The sequence below is a fragment of the Triturus cristatus genome, chromosome 6 (genome assembly GCF_964204655.1).
Source record: "Triturus cristatus chromosome 6, aTriCri1.1, whole genome shotgun sequence".
In the NCBI taxonomy this organism is placed as follows: Eukaryota; Metazoa; Chordata; class Amphibia; order Caudata; family Salamandridae; genus Triturus; species Triturus cristatus.
The window spans coordinates 953762273-953774298 of record NC_140589.1 but is presented as its reverse complement, the minus strand read 5'-3'; the positions used below and the strand labels follow the sequence as shown (position 1 = coordinate 953774298).

Genomic DNA, 12026 nt, shown 5'->3' with positions numbered 1-12026 from the left:
AAAGAAATAGCTTTATGGTACTGTATTCTTTGGCACCTCAAATGCCACTGACCCCACTGGTGAGGCATATGCAGACGATACCCAGGTGACGGTATATTTGAAGGTAGCCCTAATCAAAGTGACATATTAACCAAGTCTTGTTGATATAAAAACACGGATGGTAATAATGTAACCAAAGAAGCCAATTCAGGAGCGTGGGCAGTGATGAAGTGAGAGTCAGTCATTTGTATTTTTGGACATAATATGAATAGTAACACCAATGTGAAAAGTTATGGGATGCTCCTTGATGGCCATCTATGAGAGCATTGGTATCATATGTGACCAGGACCACCTTCTTTCCTGTGGCATTGGTTAAATGAATACGACATCTTCCACCTTGTGTTCTCCCTTCAGCGATGGGTGCCTTGGTCAACTCCAGTTTGAACTGTGCCAACTCCTTATACTTATGGAAGGACTAGAAGTGAACTAGGAATGTCAGGTTGCGCTAAACACTGTACTTAGGTTCATCTCAAGACTTAGCAGGTGCATCGTGTCTTGAATGCCAGATGAGATCAACACATGTTTATGGCAGAAGAGAATCATTTTCATGTGCTCAATAAATAAATGCATTCATAACTGATCTGTTGCCTATGTCAGTCACAGAACTGAAATCCACCACTAAAGCATTATTCTAACCATCTCAATCCCAGCTGTCAACAGCGCAAGTAGGGAAGGTTTTACAACTTGGAAACCAACATACTGAACTCTCTAACAGACTCATTTAGAAGAGAGAACTCGTTGGTGTGTTTCAAAAACTCACTTTTGGTGTTTTGTTTTTCTCCTAATCTGGTTCGACATCTGCTCAGAACTTTATAATTTGATGACTCTCTATGCTTCCTTTTTTGCCTCTTATATTTATTTTGCAGTATATGTTATTCCAATTCCTGCACCTGCAGACACATTAGGAAGCTCCATAAGTGATATTTATACATCTATAAAGGAGTTAAGGTGAGTGGGGGTAAGGTCCACAACACCACCAGCAGTACACCGCCAGCTGCACGACGGCGGCCGGCTGCAGGGTGCAAAACAGCGTGGGGAGCCAAAGGTTTCTATGGAGATCGGGCACTGTGAAAAGAGGCTACAGGTGCTGGCTGGAAGGTCAGTTGGGGTGAACTAACACAGGGGTTCAAGTCTCGTAATGTTTCGAGACGTAGGGACACCTGGGGTCCTCTACACCACGGCCTAAGGGCAACAGATGCAGAGGTGTCTTTAGGCATTTTTTTTTTCTTCCGGAGACCAGTTGTGGTCGAGCGGGCCTGTGTTCAGACGCTGTACGAGATGTCAGTGAGTCCACGATGGACTAGAGCTCTGGAGGGCTGGGGGAGCTTGTTGACAGCAGTGGCCCACTTCAACTCAGGTCAGAGGCGGCAGGTGCAGTGGTGGCTTCAAGTGTCAGGTTTTGGCAGTTCCAGAGGCCTCAGAGTCATTTCTTTTGAGTTCCGCTATTCTTTGGGAGGACTTGGTCTCTTGAAGACAGGCAGTCCTCCCAGGTTTTGGAGGCACAAAGCTGCAGGTCAAGTCGGCTTTGGTGCAAGGCTGACAAAGAACGGCAGACAGGTCAGTAGGGCTGGGGCCAAGTCAGCTGCTTTCTTCTGCGACTCTTCGTGTACTTGTTTGTAGGTAGTCGGGATCTGCTTCCCTGGTGCCAGTGGATCCCCTAAATACTGAATTTAGGGATCTTAGGGGAGCGTAGGTAGTAGCCAATGGGTTCCTGACCCTTGGGGTCACTACTGCTCCTATATGGCCACTTCCTGAGGGAAGTGGGCATAACCCTGACCAAGAATTCCTAAGTATGCAATTACAAAGATTGCTACTTCTGAAAAAATCATGTCCACCTCATAGTAGTACCTAGTGAGTAATGCTGGGCTCTGTGAAGCAAACTTACCATAAATAATGCATTCTGGGAATTCAAGTTCGCAAATAATATTGTGATGTTATAACAATATTAAACCGCATCAAAATACGGACACATTTGTTTCTTTGAACTTGACGTAAACGATTGAAACCTTAATATAAGGACTATTCCTGCAACCGGGGGACATACCCCATGGATATGGGGGTGCAACTTCAGTACTACCCTAGAGGTGTCACGCCTATCTTACTAGCTAATATTTCTGCTGTCCAGGTGCCAAAGGGATCCTGGACAAAAGGGTCAGATTCCTCTCCTGTGAGGGGAAGAGAGATTCACATTTCAAAGGTAGAGCCCTTTGAGGCTTGCCACACAAGGCAGGCTAATCAGCAGACCATCTTGTGGGCGGGGATGTTACACCCTCTTACCAGACAGAAATTAGTTCTGGGTCTCCTGAGAACAAAAGGCTCTCAACCTAGGAGGTCAGAACAGAGTCTCTGGTGGCAGGCTGGCAGAATCCAGTCAGCAAGGATACCAGAGACTTGCAGGTTTGCAGGGGGAACCTCTAAGGTGCCCTCAGGGTGCACGTTTTGGTTAATATTACACTGTCTTGGTGTGGGTTTATCAATACGAGATGTTTGATACCAAAAATATCTATTTTCAGTGAAGTCTTCGTGTAGCTGGGGAACTTGTTTTCATCAGTTTCCAGCACATATCTTAAGATGGCTTACCTGGTCACTTGCACTGGCAGTAATAGGACTGACCAGCACAGGGGTATATCTGCTCATGCAGGTATGTACTTCTAGGTAATATTCAGTACCCTGCCATAGGGCTGTCAGGCCTGCTGTAGGGGTGACTTACTATTATCACATGCAGTGTTAGGGGACATGGCACACAGGGATGTGAGTTGTGTTGTGTTTTCGCTTTTGTCTGCACCAAGACACTCGTCTTGCAATGGCAGCCTTGCATGTACTAGGTGAGTGCCTCAAGCCCTAGGTACCACGGGTACCCTTTACTAGGGGCTTACAGAGGGTGTGAAAGGTTTTGCCAAATGGGGAAAACAATTGAACATTTTTAGGGAAATAACACTGGTTCTGGGTACTTGGTTAGGAGGAGCCCAGTACACTTCAGCAATTACCAGGCAAGAAGTGGGGGGTGGAGGCGAGTACTGCAACAAGAACCCAGCTCCTTACAGATGGTCATCACTTTCCTGAGCTCTAGTGAACAAGATCAACTTCTCTACATGTGTTCATGTGCCCCTAGCCTTCTCAAGCAGAAGACAATGGAATTGCGCCTTGGGCTCTCTAGAATAAGGATTTCTGGTGTGTGTCCATTAGCTTGCCATAGCTACATCCTTTATCCACACTCTAAGGTGAGAAGGTTCTGGGTAAACGCTACCTCCTACAGAACAGATACCCTGCTTTGATATGGTTCTGCTGAGGTAAGCATGGTTAAAGTCAGACGAGTGTTTTAAGTAGGTTTTTAGGTCGAGGACTACCGGTCTGCCGAAGGCAGAACCGGAAGTCAGAGATTTAATGACTTGGAGAAGAGGGGCTTGAACCCGCCCCTCTTCTCCCCTGTTCTCCATTGGCTGGCCTCTTGAATGCTGGCCAGCCATTGGAGAAGAGGTCAGTCATTCCGATCAGGCCCCGTCCTTTTTTCGGATCGGGGGGCGTGTTTTTTGCAAAAAGTCTCATTATCTCCTCCAGCCAATGGCTGGAGGAGAGAAAAGACAAACACGCCCCCGAATCCGAAAATGCCGCTGCCTTTCTCCGAGGCATTTCTTCTTGACCTCGGAGAAAGGCAGTGGTGTGCCTGTTTAATCGTGCCCTGCTAGGAAGGGGCTTCGCCTGACATCCTGTGGGCTCGGATTGCTCCTGGTCCGCGCCTCTTCTCCTGGTCTTTCCCGGGCTGCAGGATCCTCTAAGTGGGATTTCTCTTGTCCGGATCTTGGCGAGGGAGCATCGCTGGCTGCTGGGCCGAGGGTGTGCAAGGGGTTGTGGCGTGGCAGTCCTCCGGGATACGCACACATCGGCGCCTCCGCCTCCTGCTCCCAGGCTAGGCAGGCCCCTCAGAAGGTTATCTGCGCCGGGAGGCCCAGCGGACTCGGGTGGCAACAGCTCGGGAAACATGAAAACATGGTTTTCATTAATTTTATTATTCATATGACCATAGTATATTAAGAGTAAAAATTGACATGCACACTAAGCTAAAGTCGCTAAAACAAAATGAAAGCAAGAATGCATTAGCCATATCCGTTTTTTGAGGCCGTTTTATCCTTTTCATATTATTTGGAAATGAGAATAACCAACTGCAAAATTAATCCCAAAGCCTATTGCCTGAGACAATTACGTGCAATTTTTTTTTAAGAGCTTAAACCAGATATGACTAACAGTCTAGCATCGAAATGTTATTTTTTGTGGGAAAATAAGGTTTTTTTGTATCGACATGGCTGCTATTTCAATGTACAGAATGCACTCCAAACGGTTTTTTCGGTGGTCATTTTTCATCGCCGCTGCGTCTCATCTATAGGTCTCCTGTAGGTACCAGGTTTCTGAATGGAACATAGGTGCGTTGTTTGCGAGCCTATTTATGTGGGTGTTTAGATAGCGCTATGTATCTCCTTGCAGCTGCTTCACGGCGCTTTGTCCTGATGGAAATGCAGTTAAGAGCGAGGATCAGGGCAGAGTCCCACAGAGTGTGTGGAGGGTCCGACTCCCCACACATCATTTGTCATGCACCGTTACACTTTAAAACAAATATACACTGAGAGCCGGCTGTGAGGCGCCATGAAGTGCGGTCAAATGCAATTCAATGTGAATTTATGCAAACGGCGTTTTTGAAGGAAACATCACTGGCGGCGCACGCAGTGATTCGACAAGCAACCAATATTTGTTGTTGTTGATTGAAATGCATTTAATTTCGCAACCGTGTTCTAAATAGGGTTTTTTTGAAAAAAAATAATAATTTAGGAGCATTTAACGCGTACGATATGTTTTGCAAACACCGAATTCCAACTTGCTAAATGACTGTTCCACTGAATTTTTTTCGCACTTTGAAAACAATATACTCAAATACACAGCGTACTTTTGCTAAACTAGGTGTGCTTTGTCGTTTTGCCACACATTTGGGAATTTAATGTGCTACCTATGCGCCGAAAGTCTAGTTTTGTGGCGTTTTCTTCGGATTTTAGATCGTATTTAGTCTACAGCGCTTCCATGTTTCGGGGTGGGGGGGGTAGCGGCGGGGGGGGGGGGGGGGGGGAGTTTCTTCATCTAGTCGAATTTTCGTTTTATTATTTATTCTTTTCCGTAATTTTTTTGTAATTAAAGCAGATTCCTGATTTACGGAACAACGGTCTGTGCATTTTGCAAGAACTGGACAGTTTAGGATTGCAGGACGGCCTGGCGGTGATTTATTTATACTCCTGTTTAAGTAATATTTATTTTAATGTTTACCCCTCCGAGTTGCACGTGAGTAGAACGCCTTTGCTCGAATGAACAAAACAGCTGTTTGTAGCATCCTTTTACGAGCACTAACACATCCTGTGCACTTGTGGTTCGCGGGGTTAAACTCTGTCTCGCACAGAGTACTGGAGCCGGCAGCGCCCGTGCCGTCGGTGGGGCGAGGGTACCCCAATAACGCCCCGGAGAGCCGAGGCTCAGGGGCTGACCACAAGCCCCTGCCTTAAACCCCAGTTTAGAGAGACACCGAACATCTTTCTGCCTTTCGAGACGTGTGAAGCGGTCTCACCATCCATGTAGAAATAATGAACTCAACTTTCATTGCAGAAACGAGCGCAGCGTCGGACTGGGACATAAAATAAAAGTGGCCACCGTTGGCGAACCAGAGAGCAAACCAGTGGCCACATTTCCAAATCAGACCCGTTGTGAACTTGTAACAAGCATTTACAATGCAATGGTCTCGGCACTGGTAAAGTTAGAGCTATTGGCATTGCTCATGACATTATTTTTGTTAATGTTTTTGTTTTTAAAACATTTAAAGAAACGGCATTGTCATGAGCAATGCCAATAGCTCTAACTTTAACAATGCGGAGACCGTTGCATTGTAAATACTTGTTATAAATAGGTTTTACTTAGTTATGATCTGAGTTTCAAGATCTTTACTTTAGTCAACAGTCAACATTCACGATTATATGTTTAAGTGTTATGTAGTTTAATTTATTTTTAATTATATGCTTCTAGTTTTGCATAAGCCTAGTGTGTTTCATTAACCTTCAGTCGCTCTCTCTATAGCTCTGAACACAGAAGAAGGGAACTCTTGGAGGATGGATGGATGCCCAGTGACCTGAAGGGAGGACGTACAATTATAGTAATTCTTCGCTTTGAGGTGAGCAAGTTTATTCCCTTTGAGCACGTGACCTGTACAAAGTCCATATAACAGGGTAGAAAAGAGGAATGTCGATAAAGGCAAAGTTCTCTAGAGCAGTGTCCTTACCTGTTCCAAAAGTCAATCATTTCCTAGGTGGCACTATTGCACCCCTGGTTCATCACTCATTCTCTACGAATTAATGACTTTTAAACACTTCCAGCCTAACATTTTAAAAAGTGAAAATATCCACTATACTGATAAAAAACATTTTAGATAGTGTTTTGGGTTCCAAAATTAGCATAAAACTACAAGTGTTTCTTCTACTTGTTTCTCCTACAACTTAAATTCTTAAAGCCGTACCAGCCTCGAACCATTCTTAAAGGTTTTTTGCACCAGGGTAGCATGCAAGCGCAGCACGTTCATCTGGACCGAGGCAAATAATGTCAACGCATAACTCCAGAACCGACCAGCTTCCAAGCTGCATCAGTTCCGGGAGTATTACAGGAAGTGATAACGCCGCTGATCACCCCTTCATAGTCTCACAATCTGGACACGGATTTTCCATGCTCACAGTTTTGTCTTACCTCCCAATTCTCTGGTCTTCTTGGCTGCCTAGTCCTGCTTAGTCACAGCTCACACTTTGCAGGTGCTTATGATGAAAGCGCCCGAATTGTCAATTGGACAATGAAAACGTAGAGCACTACAACTGTGGGACTGGCATCACATTATACCCTGCCCCACAGTTAGCATGACTGATTACAGGTAATGGAGATAAAGTATCTCCTTTAAATAAAATGGTAGGAAAGTTTATTTGTACTGCATTACTAGTATGATCTGAGTTCCTATACAGCTTCCAAAAATACTTAATAACCTGGGTCCTAAGGGAAGTAATATATTAGGGACACACGTATCAAGCATTTTACCAGTCGAAAACAGGGTGATTCGCAGAATCGGCCTGTTTGCGACCGGTAAAATGCTATGTGCAATGCATCAAGCCCAAAGGCATTCGCAAAACAGGTAATCGCAATTTTTGTGATTACCTATTTTGCAATTGCCTAATTGCGATGCATCACGCATTAGCAAATTGCGTTTTTGCATGTTGGAATCGCAAATTACCATCAACCTAAAGTTGATGGTAAGTTGCGCTTCTTTTGAAAAATGCACAAAAAGACATTTTTCAAAGTGCAATGTGGTGCATACACATGCCCTCAGGACATGTGTGTGCAGCACGTGTGCATACTTACCTTTGTTGGGTGTGCATCAGGGAGGGTGGCCTATTGGACCCCTTGCACCCTTCAGATTGCATGCGCAATTTGTGCTTACCTATTTGGTAATCGTAAATTGCAAATGCTGTCCCATTCATTCCAATGGGCCTCTAGGCCCAAAGGAATGAATGGGATGGCATTCCTTAATTGAGAATCGCAATTTGCGATTTGCAATTAAGGAATGTGTAGGAATCGCAAATATTATAGTGAAACCTACATGCATAAGGAATAGCGATTCCTTAATAGCTATTAAGGAATGGCTATTCCTTAGCTTAATGCATGTGGCCCTTAGTTCCGGCTGAAAAAACCTGAATATTCTTAAGTAGTTTTTGTTTGTAAGTCGAGTACTTAATTGTTGGGCTTTCTCTGCCTGTAAAAAACACTTTGCATGCGATTGTACACAGTCGAAATATTAGGCAAACTGAATAAAAAGCATTCAGTTTGAAAAAGAAATATGACATGACCATATTACCACAATTTACCATCATGATGATTTCACTCTACAGCTCAAAATGGCTAACACTGGACTAAAACCAATGTATCTACAGAGTTGAAGCAATGGTAGGAGAAAATAACTGCCAAGTCAAAGTTATGCCAGAAAAAAGCTTGCTTAAAAAATGCAATTTTCAAGTATTTTTCTCAAAATTCTGAATCTTCAAACATGGGAGCAAGCCCAATGGCAGAAGCATTGAGCTAAATGTTTCTTAATAAATTTACCAAACAAAAAATATTTCAAATTAAACGATTCAAACAATTAACTAAGAATCCTCAAAGTCAGCTAAAAGGCCTCATTTGGGGTTTGCGTCCCAAAGTCAGGTTCTGCTCTGCACATGCAGTGACTAGAACAAACCTTTATTTTGAATCTGGACTTACAAGGAAAATATTCAGCTTTTAGTGGTTGAGTTCACGCTTCATGTAATTCAAATGCGTTTCCTCTTCCAACCTGCAGGACCATCAACAATGAAATAACAGCAGACACGTCAAACTTTACAGGCTCAGTGCTGTTGAAACCACTTTCGTACCAACCATAGGGTCAAGGTTGATGACGAGCACTAAGGTGTGGACAGGTTTGTTGTGAACGTCATTGCAATTACGTTAAATCAGTTGATGTCTTAACCATGGCCAAAAATCTGGTGGGTTTAATCAAAGGAGAACAAGGAATTTATTATGTGAGGGCCATTATCCGCCTCAATCCTAAAATATATAACTAAAGTGTTCTTGAATGAAATGTACAGCACATAGGTCAAGTGGCACAAACCTTCTGTGTCTAAACAAAAAGTCACAAGACTTGGAGTTTCATTGGGCCTTAAAAAACTTCTTCTTCATTAAGTAGTGGAATGGTGTGGAAGTATGTATTTTATTACTGACTGTAAAACTAGCCAGCTGCCATTAGACATTTTGTGCAGAATGCTTCACAGATGGAAGCTCGCTCCCTCTTATGAACTTAAAATCTAGTTGGTTGGATTGGTGTACTTTCCTCAAAGCGATATTTTGATATTTTTGACCTTGACCTTATGTCAATAGTGTTCCCTTCTAACTAAATGCTCCCTCTGCCCACAGTTGAGACCTGCAGGTTTCTTTTAGGTGCACTGAATGCAAAGCAGATAAAACATTTACACCTCCACTCAGCATACGATGTCTTTTGAGCTTTAGGAAAACTGGCATTTGTTTGTTAATCCTATCAGGCTAAAACTTCCAATCCAACAACAGATGGCAAGGAAGGTGTCAAATGAACATTCTGCATTTGTAAATACGTTTTCAGTAGGTGCATAAAGGACATCAGAAAGGGTAGAAATAAAAAAAAGAAGAGATCACAAAAAAAGAGGACAGAGTGAAAGAGGGAACACGGGACAGAGATAGCGGACACAGAGGGGGCTAAGAACAGAATGAGGGAAGAGAGAAAGAGATAGGAAGGATGGGGAAGGAACATATAGGGAGATATACAAGAGCATGTGGAAGTGTAGCAGAGAAAAGAGGGACAACAGAGGCATGGCAGCAGGAGACCGAGGGGCTCAAGAAAGGAGTGAAGGGGAAAAGAGAGAGGGAAAAACGGATACATATTGGAGAAAGATACGGGGTGGGAGAGATTACTGTAATGCCATTTTTCTAGGCATGTCTTGAATAAACCTTAACAGACTTCAGTATATCTAAAATGCTGCATCCAGCGCTAGAGCTAATTTACGTAAATCGGACTCCATGTCTGACAAAACGACCTTCCTGAACTTGCTGACGTTTAGTAAGAGAACTATTTTTGAGGTTCTGTGTCATACACAGGATTATCTAGTTAAAGAAATCGCTATATTTGACCTATCCATTTACCTAATATAAGCTTGACGCTAAACTGCGATCTGCTTCAAGCAAACGTTTTAGAATCCACAAATTCAAGTGTACCATACGGGGTATAAAATCCCTGAGCGTTCTTGGCTCTAAATTGTGGAATAAAATCAGCCTTTCCCTAAAACAGAAAGATGTCCTGTTCAAATTTAGGATGCGTTTGAAAATGTGTCTCTTAGGCCTAACTAGCCATACCGTGCCTTATATGATAGAAGCTCCAGTTGCTGCTTCGGCGTGTACAGCTTCTTGGGTTGTGGAAATTTAGTTCGTAACTGAACATTATCTGCGCCATCTTGCCTCTCCCCAGCGCCACGCGCAGCGAACGCACGGCCGCCATTTTAGGCACCCTGGTCTCTCTCCCTGCTCATTGCCGATCGCCAGCGCGTCCCTCTGGCGCTGCGAACATCCCCCGCGCGCCTAACCACCCCCGCTCTCTCATACATAGGCCATGAACCCTCTCCTTCTGCGCGACCCTGCCATGAAACCACATCCGACGCCTGACCGACATCCCATACATGGTCATACATCTCTTTGATAACCCCCTTCCTCTGCGCCCAATTGTCCGAACCGATCCCAGGCCATCACCTAGCCCTGCGGATGCAGTTTATTGCCCCTACTATAAGGGAAACACCCCACATCAAAGGGATTACAGTAGATCAAGGCCCCCCCACCCCCTGAGACCCGACCGGTCGCACACACCCCCGGGAATTGGCGGAATGTCCAGCTGTGTGATAGCCATCTCTTACTGTGGGTGGGGTGGGGACTTCCACTGTAGATATGTGTGGGAACGAGCTTGAAGTGGGGATTCTGAGGATGTTCTTTCATGTATCAAAGCGATCTCAAGAATGTGCCATGTATGATAAACCTGCAATAAAGTCATAAACCTGTGTATAAGAGGCCAGGCCTCAGAGATGCAGTTAGAGCACCTCGTGACGATACCTTGCTGTCTGACCTGATGTGTTCTCCTCCGGAGAGAATAAAACTGTTTCCTGCCTTCCAGTCTCCGGCGCCTGCCTCTCTGTTGATTTATCATCAAATGGTATAAGAGGCGATTACCGCCGGGCAATACTTTAAAGGTTACCAACTACGACTGTCGCTACCTTTTAACAACATTTATCGCTCAATAAATGTCGCTTAAGTAGTAGTATTCGTAAAGAAATTTTCACAGAGCTATCTCACCAGAGTAGGACACAATATATAGGTTTTTAAGTTAAAAAGATATGTATTCTTCTCCTTTCATGAAGTCATATTGTCAAAAATGAGTTTTATGATAAAATACTGGTAAAATAATAGACTGTCTGCTGCAATAAAGCAAGAGAAGCATGGAGGATAGCAATGACAAGGACACCATGGACGGCCCTCATTAAGCTTCCGGCCCCTCGAGATCTTCCCACAAATATTTGCAATATATCTTAGAGGCCATGATATACCTGAGAAGCTGAAGATGCAAGCAGATAACACCCTACTCGTTGTGCACTGGGGAGTGGCAGTGGCCTCGGAAATGAAGAACAGGTCTAGGAGGATGGTGAAGTATGAGGTTTAGATAGCCGCTGCTCTTTGCTTCCTAGGAGTGACAGGTTTATCAGGGAAGCCAGGCTCAAGCTGTACAATTTCAAAATCTTGCAAACTGGCACTGGTCACTACTCAGACCCATCTAAAATGGCCAACTGCATCATTCCGAGTGCTGGAGGTCTGAACAATCTGGGTGAGTCTTGCTTCCCATATTGTGGAGCTGCCCCAGTTTGGATCCTTACAGGAACGCACTGTGGGATTGGATGCCGATGACTAAGGATTTCTGAAGTCCACTTTTCGACCCATCTGGCTTTTTACATGATACATTCGATAAGGGAAGTTTTCAATGCAAACACACATTGCCTGCGATGTCTTCAGCTGAAAATCTGTGTTCCTAGACATCTAGAGACATTTGAGAAAATCAAGTGTGCCCCAACAGGACGAGTGGCTGATTGAACTACTGTGGTTCTCCTCTCATGAACACACCATGTATAAAATTATTGACCAGATGACCAGGTTTGAGAACCTTACTTGAATCTCCCTGGAATGGTTTTAGTGGTGTAGCTAAGTCCTCTTACGCCTGGTCCGCTTACCCTATACTCTAGACTTTCTGGATAGCGAGACTTGATCTTAGAAACTTAAGTTTTCACTACAGAGTGTGTTGTGTTATTGTTGTATTTTATGAAAGCTGTAAC

The 12026-nt window shown here is 44.1% G+C and overlaps 1 protein-coding gene across 1 annotated transcript in view; it reads right to left on the bottom strand.

Annotated features, from left to right (window-relative positions):
- The window catches only part of ACAT2 (acetyl-CoA acetyltransferase 2), a 345929-nt gene that overhangs the window by 238768 nt on the left and 95135 nt on the right, over positions 1-12026 (bottom strand). The window lies entirely within an intron of this gene.